General features: G+C 33.3%; 1 long non-coding RNA gene across 1 annotated transcript; it reads left to right on the top strand.

Moving 5' to 3' along the window:
• The first annotated feature begins 6,028 nt into the window (after window positions 1–6,028).
• Window positions 6,029–19,898, top strand: LOC143635523 (uncharacterized). Its single transcript, XR_013154068.1, has 2 exons — window positions 6,029–6,191; window positions 19,562–19,898. It is a non-coding gene; the product is annotated as an uncharacterized LOC143635523 (long non-coding RNA).
• Window positions 19,899–21,160: the final 1,262 nt, after the last annotated feature.

Here is a 21,160-nt window from a genome sequence, read left to right as displayed (position 1 = left end):
ATAATAATATGAGTAAATGCAACGACCAATTATATTAATAACCACCAAAGTTTTTGTTGGTTTGCTCTTAGTTTTCTTCACTTGTGTTATGTCCACAGCAAACACGTTTATTAAACTAAAACTTTGCGTAACTAATTTTTAGTTTACAAATTAGGTTGATTACAGTAAATTTGTGTTGTTTACGTTTCAAGATTAAAGATTTAATATTTATGTTCCTTATGTTTCATGACTTTTGAATGTTTCTGTTGATTTAATGAATAAAGTTCTTGAGTTTGAGAACTTATGTTTTATGAGTAAACCCGACCGTTGGGACACCCTGGGTTCAAAGAATTTCAATTTGGTATCTAGGCATGAGATTGATAGATTTGAGCATTCCCTAGAGCTTGAAGTGTTGAACTCAAACTGAGAATGGAACTAATGGATGATGCTAGTATGGATAGTCGGATGCTACGTTTACTTGTATATGTACCGAATGAGGAAGCCATACGCTAGGATATACTCGCATATGCTTGTGATGTAAACGTGTACCAATATGCTTTCAGATTCTCTCTAGATGATGGGCCGCTACGAGGTGCACATCGTAGTGGATCGAACTTAACCATATGTAGGTATGCATGTATGAATCCTTCTAATTATTAGGTTAAACATTAATAATAAAAACCTTTCAGTTCGAATCATCGTGTTTTTGTCTTGTTAGATCTATGATGTATCCAATTGTTACTAGTTCCTAATGAATAACGTTTTCACAATTGGTATCCGAGCAATTGTTACTCGTGATACATCAATTATCCGTTGCAAATTTTATTCTTCACTTGTTTGTGTTTATCATCTGTTCATTGGATTGAATTAGAGTGTTTTGGATGAAATTGATTGTTGAATTATGTTCGAGATGTGAATCCGAGGCTTCGTTGAAGTTCTGGTGGTGTAGTTTGATGATATGAATGTGTTTTGATGAATCCACCTTGAATAGCCATTAACAGACCTTCAAAGCAATCAATCGCTCAGATCTGTTCACCATTCACCTAAACAGCTTCCATGCGTTTGTAATTTTCAACTAACTGGCCATTTGCATGTACTTTGTGTCATTTGCTTTATTCTTTGATGCACATTCTCTTACTATTCTTTCATTCACTCATTATTTGTTTATAGTCGGCGAATGAATAGGTTTTATGAGAATGAATAACATGCTTTTGACGATTGGGATACAAATTCGACAAATGAAGATATCTTTTGGGCAAATGAGGTAGTATTTTAGAAAAAAATTCTTAAACGAAAACTTTCTGGGATATTCTTAATATGTAGGCATTCTTAAAAATTTTGGTGACAATATTTTCCGGCTAACTTTGCACGCGTATCTACTTGCCGATGGGGAGAACACGATTAATTAAATATGAGTTTATTAGATATTTTTGAAGATTGTTCAAGACCTTGCCAAATCTATTAAAAAAGGGGGAGATAAAAATTTTAAAAGTTTATTTTGATTGTTATATTCCTATAATTGCAAGTGTTTCTTGAAAAATTTAAAATTTGGAAGTTACTACAGTTCGGGTGGTTATACATTTTGAAAACACTATGTTTGTTTTAGTTCAAGACTAAACGACCGCAACATATCTTCGATTGCTAATTGGTTTGTCCAATATTGAAACGTGACTATGTTGGCTACGAGTATTCGACCGATTGCTTCAGTTGAAGGGGGCGATTCTTGAAAGGGTTGATCTTAATAAAGCATAGAAATGACTCTTCTCATCGAACTAAAGAATCAGTTCTTCCAGGATTGATAAATGACGGTTGGAACTCTGAATAATTTTCCCAAAACATTCACGAATCTAAGTGAAAGGGATGTAGAAGAGTTCCAAAGAATTCATTTTGGATAAACGTTTTCAACAGAGGGAAAACCAAAGTGAAAGATTTTAAATGGTCGGGTTATTCATGATGATGTGAGACAAGGTCAAATGTAAAGATATTTATGATTTACTGGTGTGGAGGGATAGCCGATGACTTGCTGCTGATTATTGAAAGATTGACCCGGATCATATGCAGTTGGATGATTAGAAGGATCACCGGGAGATGCTTACCTTGAGTGGGAGCTCTAATATGAAATGTTTCAATTTATTGTTTCTCTTACAAGACTTAAAGATTTGGTTGTCTACAAAAGCTTGAGAATTATTAGTCAAGGAGGAGTTTATTAGTACACTTATTGTGACTGGTGATTTGTAGTTGATAAAGCATTCGACATCAACGGAAAAGGGGGGAGTTTGTTAGCACAGTAAATTGTGTTCGTAGTTATTCGAATATGCTAGGGTATTATAGGGATATCAAATGTATGTAAACATGTCCCACACACGTGTGTGTAAACGTATGGTGTCCATTCATCTAGTTGTAATACCATACGCCTACAGGGTAGGCGTATGGAAGCCCTTATGCCAAGATAGTGCCCATTTTCTTAGTTTATATTGTATAGGTAGCGAATGAAGAAGCCATACACTGGAATATACTCTCGTATGCTTGTGATATAAGCGTATAGGAGGACGCCTATAAATGGCTGAGTTTTAGCGTATGCGAGTAGAGATCCGAGCCATTTCCTTCGATGAGTATCATTATGCTGTCGAATTCTCTCCTGATGATAGGCTTCCGTGAGCTTCACATCGTGGAGGATCGAGCTTAATCTTGTGTATGTATGCACACATGAAACCTTATAAGCATTCAGTTAAACGTTAATAACAAAAACCTTTCGGCTCAAACTCTGTAAGCTTATCCCAAAACATTAGTGCATCTAAGTGAAAGGGATGTAGAAGAGTTTTAAAGAATTCATTTTGGATTAACGTTTTCAAGAGAGGGAAAACCAATGTGAAAGATTTTGAATGGTCGGGTTGTCACACCCCAACTTAAGGCGGAAATGCCGGGGCGTGAGCTGATTTCTCACAGCTCTCAAGGTACTATCATGCGACAATTTAAATATGACAATATCTATTTAATTTAATTAATTATCCAAATAAATTCCAATACAAAGTACAACTCATTTAAACAACCAATGAATATATAAATCTATGTCTTATTCATAATTCTTCTAACTTAAATCTTCGCTAAGTCTTCACCAACTTGAAACTAGTTCAAACAATAACCTGCATATGCGTATAAAATAGAAAGGTTTGTCAGCAACACATGTTGAGTGAGTAAAACACCAGTTTAAGACACAATAATAATAATATATAACAATAAAGAATGATGCAAATTGTTCTTGTGAGAATAAACAGTTAAACCATAGCATATAAAAAAACAATCAAACCATAAAGAAAGGGCTCAACAAATTCCATATAAATGGACATTAGTTACCAAGAAAGGACTAAACCGTTGCCATAAAAATGGACATCGGTTGTTGAATATAGTCGTATGATCATACTATAATGAGGAACTTCACCAAAAGGCGTTCAAATAAAGCAAGTAAGCAATTAGCAAGTTAGGCATAAACTGTTATACACACAAGGATTAAACAGTTGCGGTTTTCGAATAGTAGATAATAGATAAATACTGTAAATACGCATATGTACCCAACGGTTAAAAAGAAGTAAAAAGGGGTGTGATTACTCACCTTAGTAATTAAGTAAGAGATAATGAATTCGTTAAGATATAAAGGTAGATCAAGCTCTTCGGGAAGATACCGAAGAGAAATCCTAAGTAACAATAATTGAGGAAAATAAATATGGATGGAATAACAAGGCTAAGATTAGATAAAGGTTCGGGATTCGATAATCGAGTACATTCTAACGAAAGTTTAATATTACTTAAATTTATTATTAATTTTATTATCGAAGTTTTAACATAAACAATATGATTTAATTACATAAATATACATAAATAAAATTTATAAGACTTTTGAATAGATTATCTAAAGAGATTTGTTATTTATTTTACACTAAAGTACCTTTAATATATATTTTATTATTAATAAGATTTCTTACTAAATTTAAGATTGAAAATATTAGATAATAAATAACTAACTTATATAAAATAAAATCTTTTATAAAGTACTTGACTTATACTATATTTTAATATATTAATTAATGAGATATTCTAAATATATCTATTAAAAACCTTTTTTTATAAAATTAAAAACTTTACAATTTAATACCATATAAATAACCATATATATATTTATGGTGTTAACATAATATAAATATCGGTTTAAATAAAATTCTGATAAAGTATCATATTTATAATACTAATAATATAATATAAATATTAAATGAGTTAATAAAAATGGTTTAAATGGTTATTAATAAAAAAAACTAAAAACCCAGTGCTGGAACCCCCAACCATAACAGTCTCAACCACGCACACCCAGAACATGAACTGAAGATTTAAAAATAGTTGCTCAAACGAACCATTTACACCAAGAAGCCTAATAATCTTAATCGCTCAATTCCGTTAATATTACTGCATTAATCATGATGTTAATGAAAGGTGAATCCAGACGAACACGTTAACGTAACCAGTTACCTTAAATGATGTTTATTGAAGGGTTAATTAACTCGATAAGATGACACCAAGAATAAGCCTCAAACACTAAATGCAGATCGTGGTAAACCAATTCATCATGGAGTTACTGTTGGCGACGGTGTAAGGGTTATTAATTGTATTATAATGTTCGTTAGTATGTATATTCGTTAACGAGTATAGATTGTTTGTTAAAACAAGAATCACGTATCAAAGAAGATCTGATTTTCCTAATCAATTACGTCAGTGGAGTCACTTATGGTATGAGATCAGTGAATCACGAATTAATTTCGATCATCAAGTTATAATAAATGGGTTCTCAATACGGGTTAGGATCTGGGTCGGATCTTGGGTAAACGGGTCTAGGATAGGTTATATTATAATAATAATAACATAAATTGCAATATGGTCCATGTAGTTTGAAGGTGGAAACACTAAGAAGTTAAAGTTTAGGTTTGGGTATATTTTGCCAAAATATGAAGGTTATAATTATATATTATATAAATATTACCAATAATATTATAATAATGAATTACGCTCGATAAACGCGAATAAATTTCCCGAACCTCGAAATGGGTCGGGTATTTAATAAAAATATTGATTTGAAATTTGAGTTGTTACACGGGTTATTAATGATGATGTGAGACAAGGTCATATGTAAAGATATGTATGTTTTACTGGTGTGGATGGATAGCCGATGACTTGCTACTGATTGTTGAAAGATTGACCCGGATCTTATGCAGTTGGATGATTATAAGGATCACCGGGAGATGCTTACCTTGAGTGGGAGCTCTAAGATGAGATGTTTCAATTTATTGGTTCACTTTCAAGACTTATAGATTTGGTTGTCTACTAAAGCTCGATAATTATTAGTCAACGGTGAGTTTATTAGTACACTTATTGTGACTGTGATTTGTAGTTGATAATGCATTCAACATCAATGGAAAAGGGGGAGTTTGTTAGCACTGGTAAATTGTGTTCGTAGTTATTCGAATATGCTAGGGGTATTATAGGGATGTCAAATGTATGTAAACATGGCCCATACGCTTGTGTGTAAACGTATGGTTTCCATTCATCTAGTTATAATACCATACGCCTACAGGGTAGGCGTATGGAAGCCCTTATGCCTAGATAGTGCCCATTCGCTTAGTTTATATTGTATAGGTAGCGAATGTGGAAGCTATACACTGAGATATACTCCCATATGCTTGTGATATAAGCGTATGGGAGGAAGTCTATATAGTCTGAGTTTTAGCGTATATTTGTGGATATCCGAGCCATTTCGTTCGATGAGTACCGTTATGTTGTCGGATTAACTTCTGATGATAGGGTGCTACGAGGTTCACATCGTGGCGGATCGAGCTTAACGTGTATGCATGTATGAATCCTGGTAAACATTCGGTTAAATGTTAATAACAAAAACCTTTCAGCTCAAATTAATTGTTTATGCCTCGTTAGATATGTGACGTATCCAATTGTGACTAGCTCTTGTCGAATGGCATTTTCACCGGTAATTTCTATATCATCGGCTCTTCTTATTTATATTGATTTACGTCTAGCCTGTTGTTCTATTTTTTTTTCTTTTCATAGAAATATTCCGCATATTTTCGCATCTAGTATTTACATATACAACATATATCACTTACAATATATATCACTGTCAAGGGGGAATTTCTTAGTATTTGGGTGATTTTTAGGTATTTCAATAAAAAAAAATAATTGGGTTGCGCCATATATATGAAAGAGTATACAATAATGATGTATTTGTCGAATCAAATACCATGGTCTAATAATTAAACATTCTGGCTAGTTGATAATTTTACTATTAGTTGGGAATTTTGGGAAAGGTTCCTGTAAAAGGTTTCATTAACGCCTAATTCATGTCGAGTAGACCTTATTGTTGTGAGAATTATTAATTAATGAGTTGTAGGGAGGGATTTATGTCACCACAAACAGAGACTAAAGCAAGTGTTGGATTCAAAGCCGGTGTTAAAGATTATAAATTGACTTATTATACTCCTAAATATGAAACCAAGGATACTGATATCTTGGCAGCATTTCGAGTAACTCCTCAACCTGGAGTTCCGCCAGGGGCCGCAGTAGCCGCCGAATCTTATCCAGAACTCATAAACAAAATTGAATAATAGAACATTCAATATTTTGGAATAATGAAATACTAAAACAAAAATATATATATATAAGGATAAGTTAGCACAATTAAAAGTATATTTTTGTACAAAGATATTTTTTTATGATACGGGGTTAGAAGAATTAGCAAGTATAGATTGCTAAAAGAATGTTAACTTCCTAAGCAACTTTGGAACCATGTGGATACATTTTTGTACAAATGAGAAGACAGTAAAATATAAAAGATGATTTAAACAAATGTGTGACAATCGTCAATTTCAGGTTAACTCCGTTAACTCAACTCCGTCAATTCAAACTTAAGATCATTGAATCTATAACGCACACTTCATTACATTTAAACTAGGGTTTAAATGACGCTTAACACTTACTACATGTGTAGTCTTTCGGGATTTGCACCTAAACGCAAACGAGTTGACGCAAACGATTGATGAATAAACGAAAAACGTCAAAACAGTAATTATGTGATAATTATGTGTTAGACTTATGTGTTACGTGATAACATGGTTATGAACATTAACTCAAGATGTAAACTAGTTAGTTAAGTTAGAAAAACAACAATTGAAAGTAGAGGGACTTGAGTGTAACTTGTATGTTTATAAATATATCCTTAACAATCAACCCTAACTCATTATTATTAACCCCACAAGTCCGATCGGCCCCTCCCTCCCTTGCTCCTTGGCTGCCGTCCACTATACACACACCTACAACCCTAAATTCAAGCTTTTGATTGAAGAACTAGGAAGGTATAATTGATCATCCTTTACATCCTTTTTACTTGATTTTGATGTTTAATGGGTTAATTGAAAACCCTAGCTTGACCGATTTCATGTATGTATAGTTAATATGATTTGTTGTTGATTGGATAATGATTTGATAACTAGATTGAATGTTGTTGCATGTTAATTGTTGTGTCTATGGTTTGAGTTCAAACAAAAACCCTAATCATGTATGTAATGGGTAATTGATGTGCATGGATGGTGTTTATGGAGTCTAGAGTGTTATATGAATGCATGATAGTTCATAGGTTGTTAATATATTGAGTTTGGATGCAAACAGTTTCTGGACAGAATGTGTATATGATGTTTAAGTGACTGTAACGAAGTGTAAACGTGAAAATTGGTTGGGATTATTGGTACTACAGTAAACTAGGTCGAATCTAGTTTCTATAAAGTATAAACTTGTAATTTTTGGACAAGTAGAAGTTAACTTTTATGATTTTACAAAAACGTTGTGCAAAGCTGAGCTGTTAGACCTGCTGTTAGGTTGTTTTGTAAATGTTATATTTCATGATCTACGAGACCAATTGGGTTGGTTCCACTTCTGGAAGTTGACTTATTGAGTTAGGAACCTAACCCAAGTGGTCTTGCATTTATTGGAGTTTTCGTTTAACGGGAATTGCAAATAACATTCTGTTGCGCATGAATTTGACTGTTATGAGTTTGCTGTAATGATTTGATGATTGTGAGAAAACTATGTGGAATAAAAATATAATAAAATATGTTCTGGAAACCTAAGACATATATACTTCTGTGATGATTTTTGGTAAATTAATTGAGATGCTATGATCGGTGAAATAGTACAATCTTTCTAGTAGGATTTCTGTCTCGGTGAAACTAGCTGCTGAGTTGTGTGAAAATGCATGAAACATGATACTTGCTATATAATTGTTATGTTTTGACCAAAATACCCTTGCGGGGAATAACTGCTAATTGATTGTCATAATTTGACCAAATTGCCCTTATGGGGAATAGTTGCTAGTTAATTGTTATGTGTTGACCAAATTGCCCTTACGGGAAATAATTGCTAGTGATGTACTTTATGAATACGTGACACGTAAATGATTGCTTACACATGTAACGTATCACAAATACATTGTTAAAGTCACACAAGATTCACAAACGAAACACGAAACATGTTATGTGCATAGGTATTATGTGCCGGGTCTAGAGACTCGATAATATTCCAACACTTAGAAAAAAAATCTCTTTGTTGTTTTAGAACGCTAGAGAGAGTTTTTCTGTGACGCGCATCTTGGTGATTTAATTTGGGAAATTCTTCGCAAACAGTGAGTTTCACTTTCCCCTCTTTAAACTGTTTTCAAACGCTTTTCACTTGGGGGAGATAACATACTCCACAACGCATTTAAGATTTTGTTATAAATTATATATCACTTGTAAAGGCTAAGTGGCAAACGAAACATTTGAAGTCCTACACATCGATCCGGTTAATATTTTGAATAGCGAGTCACTGTTGAGTAGTACTACTGGGTTTGACAAATCCCACCCAACGCTAAACTCGACTGGAGGTCGAGCGGGTGTAATTTTGGCTAACACGTACCATGGTCTGGAGGACCTGGTGACAAGGCACTTAATAAACGAGTCAGCTTCGGTGTCGAACACTTAGTAATACTTGTTGTATAGACTAGCTACCTTTCGATATATAATTGACATAACACTATCTGTAACGCAAAACGCTGTAACGCAAAACGCTGTAACGCTGTAACGCAAAACGCTGTAACGCTGTAACGCAAAACGCTGAACGCAAACGCTAAACGATTTATTTTTATATAAATTGTGAACTCACCAACCTTTTGTTGACACTTTTAGTTTGTTATTCTCAGGTAGCCGAGGCGGGCGCGTGGTTTAGGAACATGCATTGCTTGAAAAACTTTTAACCATGCAAACTTACTTTTAACTGTTATCATTGGTTTTAAATTGTCCTGCGTGACGTAACATTGTTTCTATGGTTTTACGCTTCCGCACTTATTTTCATTTAAACGTTTTTATGGTTTGATTATAACTGATGATTCCGATCCTGTTAGTTCACACCCTCTGACGGTAAAACTCCGTTAGTGGATTTTGAGGGTGTGACAAAATGCTTTAAAATAAAAGCGGGTATTTAATTCCCGATTTTTTATAAAAGAATATTTTTAAACGCTTCTTTATAAACTCAGATGTTTTTTCAAAAAAAAAAAAGTAAAATTTATAGATCACACGGCTAGGCTGCCATGGCAGGGTCTGAAAGTGTAATATCAAAGCTAAAGGTTTTATGAAATAGATACTTGATATGGTATCTAGGCTTACACAATTAAGTTGTGGTAAGTGTGACATCAGCTACTTTTCACACCCGAAAACCTGATCTTTAAATTTTATTTAGTTTCATGAAAGATTTTTTTGTAATGATATTTTTCATTGATTTGTATTTGTTAAGTTACAACCTCGATTACCACGCTATATTATTATTATTATTATTATTATTATTATTGAATTGTTAATAATTCATTTTAAGTTATTAACATTATTTCATATGTACAAGTACTTGAATCTATGTTCATTTCATTGTTTACATGTGTAATCGTGAATTTGATACGTTGAACCGGACATGTCTAGATTAATATTCTAACATGTAACCAAAATAATTATGGTAATCTTATACTAATTTTTATCCTAAAGTATTTTATCTAATATCTTTTGTTAAAAGAAAAATATCTTTATAGCATATTCCAAACACAACATTCTCTCCAAGACTTACCTACTTAACCCCTTTCTAATTAGACAAAGGTCGAGTAATTACCTGGTCATAACAAACTGGAGCGATATAAGGGAAAATCCTATCATTAACTTCATTGAGTTAAGGTTCAACAACTATTTATTTGTATTGTTCTATTTCGTATGGCTTAACAATCATTACTTCAAAATTAGTGCGCAAATTTGTACCATTTGTGAAGATCGACTATTTTAGCCTATCTCGGGCCAGAATCCGGGAAAAATTTATAAATAAAAGTTGTTTATTACACATTAATCTAGTTGGATGGAGATCTTTATAATTTTTGAGAAGGTATTGATTTTTTTAAACATGTATGCAATCGGTGACAAAAAGTTGTCCAAAAATGATTTTATTTTTCTTGTTTCTTTTTCAACTTCTAGTTGTGTTATATGTTTCTTTGACCTTTATTTATCCAACACGTTCTAAAGAAACCTTGATCACTTGTATTTAGGGATTAATCATTAGGACTCACCCAATATTAACCAAAGACCCGATCTTTTCATTCCCCAATCAAGGTAAGTAATCACATTCTCGTTTTTCTGTTTTTGTTTTGGGGATTTTATGCGTACACAAATTTATTATTTAGTTAATATACAACTATATACTCAAACACACTTCCACTATTTGCAAATTTTGAAATTTCTTGATTAGTTGCAAAATGTTATACGACTATATGTTTACACTTTTTATGGTTGGTTGATATCTCATCCTCATAGTATAATCATACACCGCCCGAGTAAACATGTCCGAATCTAGTGGTATGCTGAAATGAAAATTTTATTTAATGTTTTGATAGTGACGTAATACACATTATCGCTAGGAATCGTCATTTTTATCATTATATATATCTCAAAACTTGTGATTACTTGCTCAACATTATTTTTGAGAAAATATATCTATTTTTACGCATATCACATATGGGATGATTGAAGATGCAAGACATTAGTTATACCTTAGGTATAATAAAACAAAGAACAATTTGTAATTTCAGCTTGATGTAATGTTTTGAATTATTTTGTTATGTGAAACTCTTGTGTACGATGATTTTGGGTCACAATTAATGGTTTAGGCTTAGTTATTGGGCTTAGTTTTGGGTTTCTGTATGTAAACCGAAATCATGTTTTCGGTGGGCTTAATATGTTTGGGCTTAGGGTTAGCATGTGTATAAATATGATGTAGTGTTAACTGTTTTGGTGTTGGACGTGAATGAGACAAAGAGAGACGAGAGAAGTGTGATCTCATTGTAATCAATAATGCTTAAGCACCCGATGTTGAATAAACTGTGTTTTGAAGCATTTTTATTGTGTTCATTTTTATTCTTGAATCGTCATATTGTTAGATTCCGCCTAACAACGATATTCGGTTAATATCACATTGAAAGATCTGTCTAGGGACTTACAATTGCTATAAGAGCCTATTGACCTATTCTAGGCTCGGTTGTGATATCAAGGATTCAAGATTTGCTCTTAAATGTGGCTGTGGTGTTTGATTTTCCGGTGATATACTCATCGAAGGAGGGAGGAGATATCTTGGGATAGAAATTGAGTCAATTTTGGTTAAAATTCAAATCCCATCTATTTGGGGATTTAGTTTGTTGCCAAATTTACTTGGCCGACCGTCTGAGTTATCAGTGGATTTCACTGGTTCTTGGTCAAGTTTTCAGGTTCTCGGTCAATATCTTGGGTTCCTGGTTTTGGTTCTCTGTTACTTGTGTTATTTGGACAACTGTGGTGTTCTAGGCTAAGATCACTTGTTCTCGATCAAGGGTTCTCGGTTGAGTCCACGGTTATTGTTCTCTGACAAAGTTCTCGGGTCAAGGTTCTCTGGTTGAAAGGGTTCATGTCTACTTGGGCTTTAGTAACTGTGTGGATTTGGGCGTGTTGTTTTAGGCCTTAGTGACTTGAAATCACACAGTAGATTGTTTTGGGCCTTAGTAATTTGGGCTTATGATTTATGGTTTAATTAACTAGTTCATCCACTAATGCTGCACTACATTAGGGGTTGGACTCCATTATGGGTATTGCCACCTGTATGCTCCGTTTATTGTCTCACGGGGGGTTTACTAAATGGAAGTTCAGATTTGAGAAATATGTGAAAATGAATGATGCGAAGATTTGGAGGAGTATCGTACGGGGTCCTCAAGTTATTACTTATCAATGAGAAAATTCTGATGAGGTGGTTGCGAGGCCTGTCGAAAGAGTGATTGGTTAACATAGATTCGGAAGAGTGATTGGTTAATATGTCGGTTAAATTAAATTCTGATAAAGTATCATATTTATAATACTAATAAAATAATTTAAATATTTAAATGAGTTAATAAAAATGGTTTAAATGGTTATTAATAAAAAAAAACCTAAAAGCCCAGTGCTGGGGGTGGCCCAGCCATAACAGTCTCAACCACGCACACCCAGAGCCACTGAGCTAGGGGGTTTAGTTGTTAATTAACATGAACTGAAGATTTAAAAACAGATGCTCAAACGAACCATTTACACCAAGAAGCCTAATAATCTTAATCGCTCAAATCCGTTAATATTACTGCATTAATCATGATGTTAATGAAAGGTGAATCCAGACGAACACGTTAACGTAACCAGTTATCTTAAATGATGTTTATTGAAGGGTTAATTAACTCGATAAGATGACAGCAAGAATAAGCCTCAGACACTGAGTGCAGATCGTGGTAAAACAATTCATCATGGGGTTACTGTTGGCGATGGTGTAAGGGTTGTACATGCGCGATTAATCGTATTATAATGTTCGTTAGTATGTATATTCGTTAACGAGTATAGATGGTTTGTTAAAACAAGAATCACGTACAAAGAAGATCTGATTTTCCTAATCAATTACGTCGGTGGAGTCGCATATGGTATGAGATCAGCGAAACACGAATTAATTTCGATCATCAAGTTATAATAAACGGGTTCTCATTACGGGTTAGGATCTGGGTCGGATCTTGGGTAAACGGGTCCAGGATAGGTTATATTATAATAATAATAACATAAATTGCAATATGGTCCCTGTAGTTTGAAGGTGGAAACACTAAGAAGTTAAAGTTTAGGTTTGGGTATATTTTGCCAAAATATGAAAGTTATAATTATATATTATTTAAATAATTAACAATAATATTATAATAATGAATTACGCTCGATAAACGCGAATAAATTTCCCGAACCTCGAAATGGGTCGGGTATTTAATAAAAATATTGATTTGAAATTTGAGTTGTTACACGGGTTATTAATGATGATGTGAGACAAGGTCAAATGTGAAGATATATATGTTTTACTGGTGTGGATGGACAACCGATGACTTGCTACTGATTGTTGAAAGATTGACCCGGATCATATACAGTTGGATGATTATAAGGATCACCAGGAGATGCTTACCTTGAGTGGGAGCTCTAATATGAGATGTTTCAATTATTGGTTCGCTTACAAGACTTATAGATTTGGTTGTCTTCAAAAGCTCAATAATTATTAGTCAACGGTGAGTTTATTAATACACTTATTGTGACTGTGATTTGTAGTTGATAATGCATTTAACATCGATGGAAAATGGGGAGTTTGTTAGCACTGGTAAATTGTGTTCGTAGTTATTCGAATATGCTAGGGGTATTATAGGGATGTCAAATGTATGTAAACATGGCCTATACGCTTGCTTGTAAACGTATGGTGTCCATTCATCTAGTTATAATACCATACCCCTACAGGGTAGGCGTATGGAAGCCCTTATGCCTAGATAGTGCCCATTCGCTTAGTTTTATTGTATAGGTAGCGAATGTGGAAGCTATACACTAAGTTATACTCCCATATGCTTGTGATATAAGCGTATGGGAGGATGTCTATATAGTGTGAGTTTTAGCGTATATGTGTGGATATCCGAGCAATTTCGTTCGATGAGTACCGTTATGTTGTCGGATTATCTTCTGATGATAGGGCGCCACGAGGTTCACATCGTGACGGATCGAGCTTAACATGTATGCATGTATGAATACTTGGTAAACATTCGGTTAAATGTTAATAAGAAAAACCTTTCAGCTCAAATTATTGTGTTTATGCCTCGTTAGATCTGTGATGTATCCAATTGTGAGTAGCTCTTGTCGAATGGCATTTTCACCGGTAAAGATCCAGAACTCATAAACAAAATTGAATAATAGAACATTCAATATTTTGGAATAATGAAATACTAAAACAAAAATATATATAAGGATAAGTTAGCACAATTAAAATTATATTTTGTACAAAGATATTTTTGAATGATACGGGGTAAGAAGAATTTGCAAGTACAAATTGCTAAAAGAATGTTAACTTCCTAAGAAACTTTGGAACCATGTGGATACATTTTTGTACAAATGAGAAGACAGTAAAATATAAAAGATGATTTAAACAAATGTTTTAAAATAAAAGCGGGTATTTAATTCCCGATGTTTTTTAAAAGAATATTTTTAAACGCTTCTTTTTAAACTTAGATGTTTTTTTCAAAACAAGTAAAATTTATAGATCACACGGCTAGGCCGCCATGGCAGGGTGTGAAAGTGTAATATAATAGCTAAAGGTTTTATGAAATAGATACTTGATATGGTATCTAGGCTTACCCAATTAAGTTGTGGTAAGTGTGACATTTGCTACTTTTCAAACCCGAAAACCCGATCTGATTTAATTTTCTTTAGTTTCATGAAAGATTTTTTTGTGATGATATTTTTCATTGATTTGTATTTGTTATGTTACAACCTCGATTACCACGCTATATTATAATAATAATTATTATTATTATTATTATTGAATTATTAATAATTCATTTTAAGTTATTAACATTGTTTCATATGTACAAGTACTTGAATCTATGTTCATTTCATTGTTTACATGTGTAATCGTTAATTTGATACGTTGAACCGTACATGTCTAGATTAATATTCTAACATGTAACCAAAATAATTATGGTCATCTTATACTAATTTTTATCCTAAAGTATTTTTCACTAATATCTTTTATTAAAAGAAAAATATCTTTGTAGCATATTCCAAACACAACATTCTCTCCAAGACTTACCTACTTAACCCCTTTCTAATTAGACAAAGGTCGAGCAATTACCTTATCATAACAAACTGGAGCGATATAAGGGAAAATCCTATCATTAACTTTATTGAGTTAAGGTTCTACAACTATTTATTTGTATTGTTCTATTTCGTATGGCTTAACAATCATTACTTCAAAATTAGTGCGCAAATTTGTACCATTTGTGAAGATCGACTATTTTAGCCTATCTCGGGCCAGAATCCGGGAAAAATTTATAAATAAAAGTTGTTTATTACACATTAATCTAGTTGGATGGAGATCTTTATAATTTTTGAGAAGGTATTGATATTTTTAAACATGTATGCAATCGGTGACAAAAAGTTGTCCAAAAATGATTTTATTTTTCTTGTTTCTTTTTCAATTTCTAGTTGTGTTATATGTTTCTTTGACCTTTATTTATCCAACACGTTCTAAAGAAACCTTGATCACTTGTATTTAGGGATTAATCATTAGGACTAACCCAATATTAACCAAAGACCCGATCTTTTCATTCCCCAATCAAGGTAAGTAATCACATTCTCGTTTTTCTGTTTTTGTTTTGGGGATTTTATGCGTACACAAATTTATTATTTAGTTAATATACAACTATATACTCAAACACACTTCCACTATTTGCAAATTTTGAAATTGCTTGATTAGTTGCTAAATGTTATACGACTATATGTTTACACTTTTTATGGTTGGTTGATATCTCATCCTCATAGTATAATCATACACCGCCCGAGTAAACATGTCCGAATCTAGTGGTATGCTGAAATGAAAATTTTATTTAATGTTTTGATAGTTGACGTAATACACATTATCGCAAGGAATCGTCATTTTTATCATTATATATATCTCAAAACTTGTGATTACTTGCTCAACATTATTTTTGAGAAAATATATCTATTTTTATGCATATCACATATGGGATGATTGAAGATGCAAGACATTAGTTATACCTTAGGTATAATAAAACAAAGAACAATTTGTAATTTCAGCTTGATGTAATGTTTTGAATTATTTTGTTATGTGAAACTCTTGTGTACGATGATTTTGGGTCACACTTAATGGTTTAGGCTTAGTTATTGGGCTTAGTTTTGGGTTTTTGTATGTAAACTGAAATCATGTTTTCGGTGGGCTTAATATGTTTGGGCTTAGGGTTAGCATGTGTATAAATATGATGTAGTGTTAACTGTTTTGGTGTTGGACGTGAATGAGACAAAGAGAGACGAGAGAAGTGTGATCTCATTGTAATCAATAATGCTTAAGCACCCGATGTTGAATAAACGTGTGTTTTGAAGCATTCTTATTGTGTTCATTTTTATTCTTGAATCGTCATATTGTTAGATTCCGCCTAACAAAGATATTCGGTTAATATCATATTGAAAGATCTGTCTAGGGACTTACAATTGCTATAAGAGCCTATTGACCTATTCTAGGCTCGGTTGTGATATCAAGGATTCAAGATTTGCTCTTAAGTGTGGCTGTGGTGTTTGATTTTTCGGTGATATACTCATCGAAGGAGGGAGGAGATATCTTGGGATAGAAATTGAGTCAATTTTTGTTAAAATTCAAATCCCATCAATTTCGGGATTTAGTTTGTTGCCAAATTTACTTGGCCGACCGTCTGAGTTATCAGTGGATTTCACTGGTTCTTGGTCAAGTTTTCAGGTTCTCGGTCAATATCTTGGGTTCCTGGTTTTGGTTCTCTGTTACTTGTGTTATTTGGACAACTGTGGTGTTCTAGGCTAAGATCACTTGTTCTCGATCAAGGGTTCTCGGTTGAGTCCACGGTTATTGTTCTCTGACAAAGTTCTCGGGTCAAGGTTCTCTGGTTGAAAGGGTTCATGTCTACTTGGGCTTTAGTAACTGTGTGGATTTGGGCGTGTTGTTTTAGGCCTTAGTGACTTGAAATCACACAGTAGATTGTTTTGGGCCTTTGTAATTTGGGCTTCTGCTTTATGGTTTAATTAACTAGTTCATCCACTAATGCTGCACTACATTAGGGGTTGGACTCCATTATGGGTATTGCCACCTGTATGCTCCGTTTATTGTCTCACGGGGGGTTTACTAAATGGAAGTTCAGATTTGAGAAATATGTGAAAATGAATGATGCGAAGATTTGGAGGAGTATCGTACGGGGTCCTCAAGTTATTACTTATCAATGAGAAAATTCTGATGACGTGGTTGTGAAGCCTGTCAAAAGAGTGATTGGTGAACATAGATTCGGAAGAGTGATTGGTTAATATGTCGGTTTAAATAAAATTCTGATAAAGTATCATATTTATAATACTAATAAAATAATTTAAATATTTAAATGAGTTAATAAAAATGGTTTAGGTTTAAATGGTTATTAATAAAAAAAAACCTAAAAGCCCAGTGCTGGGGGTGGCCCAGCCATAACAGTCTCAACCACGCACACCCAGAGCCACTGAGCTAGGGGGTTTAGTTGTTAATTAACATGAACTGAAGATTTAAAAACAGATGCTCAAACGAACCATTTACACCAAGAAGCCTAATAATCTTAATCGCTCAAATCCGTTAATATTACTGCATTAATCATGATGTTAATGAAAGGTGAATCCAGAAGAACACGTTAACGTAACCAGTTATCTTAAATGATGTTTATTGAAGGGTTAATTAACTCGATAAGATGACAGCAAGAATAAGCCTCAAACACTGAGTGCAGATCGTGGTAAAACAATTCATCATGGGGTTACTGTTGGCGATGGTGTAAGGGTTGTACATGCGCGATTAATTTTATTATAATGTTCGTTAGTATGTATATTCGTTAACGAGTATAGATGGTTTGTTAAAACAAGAATCACGTATCAAGAAGATCTGATTTTCCTAATCAATTACGTCGGTGGAGTCGCATATGGTATGAGATCAGCGAAACACGAATTAATTTCGATCATCAAGTTATAATAAACGGGTTCTCATTACGGGTTAGGATCTGGGTCGGATCTTGGGTAAACGGGTCCAGGATAGGTTATATTATAATAATAATAACATAAATTGCATAATGGTCCCTGTAGTTTGAAGGTGGAAACACTAAGAAGTTAAAGTTAGGTTTGGGTATATTTTGCCAAAATATGAAAGTTATAATTATATATTATATAAATAATTAACAATAATATGATAATAATGAATTACGCTCGATAAACGCGAATAAGTTTCCCGAACCTCGAAATGGGTCGGGTATTTAATAAAAATATTGATTTGAAATTTGAGTTGTTACACGGGTTATTAATGATGATGTGAGACAAGGTCATATGTAAAGATATATATGTTTTACTGGTGTGGATGGACAGCCGATGACTTGCTACTGATTGTTGAAAGATTGACCCGGATCATATGCAGTTGGATGATTATAAGGATCACCGGGAGATGCTTACCTTGAGTGGGAGCTCTAAGATGAGATGTTTCAATTTATTGGTTCGCTTTCAAGACTTATAGATTTGGTTGTCTACTAAAGCTCGATAATTATTAGTCAACGGTGAGTTTATTAGTACACTTATTGTGACTGTGATCTGTAGTTGATAATGCATTCAACATCAATGGAAAAGGGGGAGTTTGTTAGCACTGGTAAATTGTGTTCGTAGTTATTCGAATATGCTAGGGGTATTATAGGGATGTCAAATGTATGTAAACATGGCCCATACGCTTGTGTGTAAACGTATGGTGTCCAGTCATCTAGTTATAATACCATACGCCTACAGGGTAGGCGTATGGAAGCCCTTATGCCTAGATAGTGCCCATTCGCTTAGTTTATATTGTATAGGTAGAGAATGTGGAAGCTATACACTGAGATATACTCCCATATGCTTGTGATATAAGCGTATGGGAGGAAGTCTATATAGTCTGAGTTTTAGCGTATATGTGTGGATATCCGAGCCATTTCGTTCGATGAGTACCGTTATGTTGTCGGGTTATCTTCTGATGATAGGGTGCCACGAGGTTCACATCGTGGCGGATCGAGCTTAACATGTATGCATGTATGAATCCTGGTAAACATTCGGTTAAATGTTAATTACCAAAACCTTTCAGCTCAAATTAATTGTTTATGCCTCGTTAGATCTGTGACGTATCCAATTGTGACTAGCTCTTGTCGAATGGCATTTTCACCGGTAATTTCTATATCATCGGCTCTTCTTATTTATATTGATTTACGTCTAGCCTGTTGTTCTATTTTTTTTATCTTTTCATAGAAATATTCCGCATATTTTCGCATCTAGTATTTACATATACAACATATATCACTTACAATATATATCATTGTCAAGGGGGAATTTCTTTGTATTTGGGTTATTTTTAGGTATTTCAATTAAAAAAATAATTGGGTTGCGCCATATATATGAAAGAGTATACAATAATGATGTACTTGTCGAATCAAATACCATGGTCTAATAATTAAACATTCTGACTAGTTGATAATTTTACTATTAGTTGGGAATTTTGTGAAAGGTTCCTGTAAAAGGTTTCATTAACGCCTAATTCATGTCGAGTAGACCTTATTGTTGTGAGAATTATTAATTAATGAGTTGTAGGGAGGGATTTATGTCACCACAAACAGAGACTAAAGCAAGTGTTGGATTCAAAGCCGGTGTTAAAGATTATAAATTGACTTATTATACTCCTGAATATGAAACCAAGGATACTGATATCTTGGCAGCATTTTGAGTAACTCCTCAAGCTGGAGTTCCGCCTGAAGAAGCAGGGGCCGCATTAGCCGCCGAATCTTATCCAGAACTCATAAACAAAATTGAATAATAGAACATTCAATATTTTGGAATAATGAAATACTAAAACAAAAATATATATATAAGGATAAGTTAGCACAATTAAAAGTATATTTTTATACAAATATATTTTTTTATGATACGGGGTTAGAAGAATTAGCAAGTATAGATTGCTAAAAGAATGTTAACTTCCTAAGCAACTTTGGAACCATGTGGATACATTTTTGTACAAATGAGAAGACAGTAAAATATAAAAGATGATTTAAACAAATGCTTTAAAATAAAAGCGGGTATTTAATTCCCGATGTTTTATAAAAGAATATTTTTAAACGCTTCTTTTTAAACTCAGATGTTTTTTCAAAAAAAAAAAGTAAAATTTATAGATCACATGGCTAGGCTGCCATGGCAGGGTCTGAAAGTGTAATATCAAAGCTAAAGGTTTTATGAAATAGATACTTGATATGGTATCTAGGCTTACCCAATTAAGTTGTGGTAAGTGTGACATCAGCTACTTTTCAAACCCGAAAACCTGATCTGTTTTAATTTTATTTAGTTTCATGAAAGATTTTTTTGTTATGATATTTTTCATTGATTTGTATTTGTTAAGTTACAACCTCGATTACCACGCTATATTATTATTATTATTATTATTGAATTATTAATAATTCATTTTAAGTTGTTAACATTATTTCATATGTACAAGTACTTGAATCTATGTTCATTTCATTGTTTACATGTGTAATCGTGAATTTGATACGTTGAACCGGACATGTCTAGATTAATATTCTAACATGTAACCAAAATAATTATGGTCATCTTATACTAATTTTTATCCTAAAGTATTTTATCTAATATCTTTTATTAAAAGAAAAATATCTTTATAGCATATTCCAAACACAACATTCTCTCCAAGACTTACCTACTTAACCCCTTTCTAATTAGACAAAGGTCGAGGAATTACCTGGTCATAACAAACTGGAATGATACAAGGGAAAATCCTATCATTAACTTTATTGAGTTAAGGTTATACAACTATTTATTTGTATTGTTCTATTTCGTATGGCTTAACAATCATTACTTCAAAATTAGTGCGCAAATTAGTACCCTTTGTGAAGATCGACTATTTAAGCCTATCTCGGGTCCGAATCCGGGAAAAATTTATGAATAAAAGTTGT

Source organism: Bidens hawaiensis, unplaced genomic scaffold (assembly GCF_021521415.1).
Source record: "Bidens hawaiensis isolate Kalapana, Puna unplaced genomic scaffold, B.hawaiensis_p1.1 tig00007551_1, whole genome shotgun sequence".
NCBI lineage: Eukaryota > Viridiplantae > Streptophyta > Magnoliopsida > Asterales > Asteraceae > Bidens > Bidens hawaiensis.
This window is presented reverse-complemented; position numbering and strand designations above follow the sequence as displayed.